Raw genomic sequence first — 3,946 nt, 5'->3', positions numbered from 1 at the left:
AGACCTGCATGTGTGAAGACTTCTCTACTTCTCTCTTGCCTCTGTGAGTCACACCCATTGCAACACCAAGTGGTGACTAAGCCTCCCCTCGGTGGATGGAGGGCGGAGAGATTGTAGGTCACAGGTTTCCGAAGGAAGGAATCGGCAGTGCTTTTTATAAATTAAATGTAGCTAGCTAGGGAAATTACCCACACTATCTTGACCAAACGAGGCAGCTGAAATCACTTAAGAAGCATCTTTGTAAACCTCCTCATGCATGTAACTGATCATTTCACTTAAAGATTTTGTGGACAAGATGATCAACATAATAAATGACCAAGTATAGTTCAGGAATACTTTGTGGTTTCCTAATTTGTGCTTTAAGGTATGGCAAAACATCTCGACAAAGGTCTCTGGAAGTGAAAACGTGAAGAGATTGCCCCCTCACCTCCAGCAGGCCTTTTCCAGACCTGGCACTGCTGGGTGCCTGCGGAGGCCAGAGCCCTGTGGCATGAGATGCCGCCCACCTTCCCTGCAGCTCACCAAACCTCCCTACTCTCTATGGTACAGGCAGGCCAACGTGCATTGAAGTTTTACTTCTAATTTCATGCTGAATTCCTCTCTGCCTTCCTCCACTGGCTCTGTTCCTTTTTGGAGAGTTAGCTACTGTTTCCTTGGAGCCAGCAAATGAAAGAGTCCGTCCCTCTACCGGAGTCTAGACAGGGCTACTGGTTTTTTAATTAAATGGGTGTGGTTCTCAGTTTCTCCACAACAACAAAAGACAAATTTATCCAGATAAATATTGGTTATTTATCCAATTGGGATGACTGATCTATGCAAACTATACTTTTCCCCCCTTTTAATAATGCACAAGACAGAGTAAAGTCAGAAACTTGCAGCCTCAGAGAAAAGCATCACCGATTGAATTCCATATGAAGAAAGCTGTGGTAATTAATCCTCCTTATAAGCAGGCCATTGCATCTGAGAGGCGGAGAGACCCTCAAGCACCTGAGTGGTCCTGGAAGACTGAAGGGAAAGGCCAAAGAAAAGGTTATACCTTAGTCAGGTTTACTCAATAATCTTGCTCAGTGCAGCTCTGTTTTTAAAAATTCCCCAAATAGACTTAAAAAGAGAATTAAATGTCAAGACTGATTTGCTTGCCATGGTTGGGAATTCTTGCCCTCTACTTGGCATGGTCTCTCAGTACTGATGGCTTAAATTGAAAGATTCAGTGTCCCTGCATGTGGGGTGGAAGTGAGGGTGGGGGTAAAACAATCCCTTCCTCACCTTGTCAGCTGGGTACTGACAAAGGTGCTCACTAATGGAATCTTTTGTTAGCATCACTGTCTTCAGACCGACATCACAGCCACATTCAAAAGTCGCATGCTGAGTTCTGCTTTGGTTTTGTTCTGTCCCTTTAGAATGTAAGCTGTGAGGGCCAGTGAGAGGGCTCAGAGGGTAAAGGATGACTGAGGTCTAAATCATGACAGCCTGAGTTCCATCTCCACAGGGCAGGAGAGGATCGGCTCCTGAAAGTTGTCCTCTGACCACATGTGTATTGTGGTGTGTATTTGGGAACATACATACACACGGAAGGAAGGAAGGAAGGAAGGAAGGAAGGAAGGAAGGAAGGAAGGAAGGAAGGGGCCCCACCCCCTTTGTTTAACACAACTGAAACAATGTAACTTTTAAAAATAGTACTTTGTTCGGAATTCTTTCTACATCTGGCTTCTGGCCATCAAAGATGATTTTGTGTGTGTGTGCGCGTGTGTGTGTGTGTGTGTGTGTGTGTGTGTGTGTGTGTGACCAAAGTGACATTTGATTTTACTTCTATTTCTTCTTTTAAAAGGTTACAGTGTGGAATTTATTCACATTTAATTTTATGTTGTTAGTTTGGTTGTAGGAGTGAACTTAGCACACTTAAACACCCAACTCTTCCCTTTCTTCTAAATCTGTAGCTGCCCAAGAGTGTCCCCATCGCTTCTCTTCCCAAACACGATGAGGCTTCCATAGTCTCCGGCTGTCCTAGCCAGCATCTATCAGACTTCTTGTACCTGTGCTGATCTGAGGGAATCTCTGGTCCAACCACAAAGAATCTTGAGACGGGAGTCCTGTGGAGAAAAGCACTTACCCGACCCGCACCCACAGCAGGCCAGGTGGTCCCAGGTTTGATGAGTACGTCTGCTAATGCTCACCTAAGGTCAGCCCGCAGGGCACCTGATCCTTCTCCTTCCTGGTGCGACACTGTGCACAGCCACTGTCTGATCTCTGTCTAGCACAGAATGACTTTATGGCTTCCAGCATGTAAGATCAGACCTTGTACTTTCTTCCTCCTCCCTCTGTCAATAGATGGTTCTCTTATTTTCTCTACAAAAGAAACCTGCCTTTCGCTCCACCCAACTCTATATACCAACACTACCTTTGTTTATATGAGAAACCTGACTACCAAAGCTGGACCCAAACTGCGAGCTTTGTTGCTCTTTTGTTTTTTCCTGACTCTCCCAGTGGGAAGATAATGGTGGAGGACTGAGTCATTTCAGCATTCAGTGACTTCTTTGAAGAAAGGTTTATCATATTTGAGGAGCACACATTCTTTCATCGGCACACAAGAGGTCCTGGCTTGAGCAATGGGGTGAGGAGGATAACATGGGGTAACCATTGTTCAGGGGGAGGAAGGGTTATAGCAGACATAAGACTCACCAGGAAGAGTAGGGTTTCCTGGCAACGGAGAGGCTTATGAGAAACAAGACCAGAGGTGTAATAAGAAAAGTGGGGGTCTTAAGAGGGAAGAGGAGGGAACCCCCTCAGTGTGACCACTGCAGTAGGGACATGTGCCCAGAATTATCCACAACACCACTGACCGGAAGAAGATCCTAAGAGGAGTCCACCCTATCCTGGGTGGGAAGGAATAGTTTCAGGTTAGAGACCACAGGCCTTACTGAGTTCCCTTTGCTCTGTTGCCCTTAGATGATGTCATTGTCCAATCACAGGTCTGTCCAGCTACTGCTTCTCACAAACCCAGCACAAAAAGGTACAAGGTTCCCTGCTTTCTTGGGGCTCTAACTTTTCTGAGGGTTTCCACATGTTAACCTCGTTTGCCTACTTAAAAAAAAAAAAGGAATAGGGGCATCAGTCAGAATCCTAGCTATGTGTGAGGGAAGATCATTCATTCTTGGAATACCAACACTGTTAGTTAAACCAAGAAACAGGCAACATTCTTCACAGACATCCTGTTGATGGGTTGTAGATAAGGGGGTGAGGGGGAAACTGCAGCGAAGGAGATCTGGCCTGGTGGAAGTTGATTCAAAGCAAGCCTGGGCTATACTGTGAATTCAAGGGTTGCCTGGACTATGTCATAAGGCCTAACACACACACACATACACACACACACACACACACACACAGAGAGAGAGAGAGAGACAGACAGACAGACAGACAGACAGACAGACAGAGACAGATAGAGACACAGAAACAGACAGAGACAGAGAGAGACAGAGACAGAGACAGAGAGAGGGAGGGAGAGAGAAATGACCACCACAACAGATAGTTATATTATACTTATCACATTGAATGTGAATGTTTGGATGGTTCTAACCATTCTTTATTATGGGTAATACTTGGAAGAACTGCCTTGAGTGAAAGATCTTATACACACCCAGTTGTTTCTTGATAACAGTTCCTAAAGGCTGCACCACCTAAGCATGTTGATAATAGGGTTGAAGTATATGTTACGTTGTTGAGAACCGTGCAAGCCTAGATATGCCACACTCTGGGATGGATCCTTCCCACACACTTTTCCCACAGGACTCTGGTTTTGGCTGTGTGGTTTGTTCTGGACAGTTAGACAGTAGCAAGCACAGCCCTAGAGCACATTAGTCTTCCCCTGGAGAATGCTGTCAGCACAGTCCAGGTCGGGGTGCTGGTGACCTGTGGCATAGTAGCCAGCTCCAAGCTAGCATGGAGCACT

Source organism: Rattus norvegicus, chromosome 3 (genome assembly GCF_021556685.1).
Source record: "Rattus norvegicus strain SHRSP/BbbUtx chromosome 3, alternate assembly SHRSP_T2T, whole genome shotgun sequence".
Classification (NCBI taxonomy): Eukaryota; Metazoa; Chordata; class Mammalia; order Rodentia; family Muridae; genus Rattus; species Rattus norvegicus.
This window is presented reverse-complemented; position numbering follows the sequence as displayed.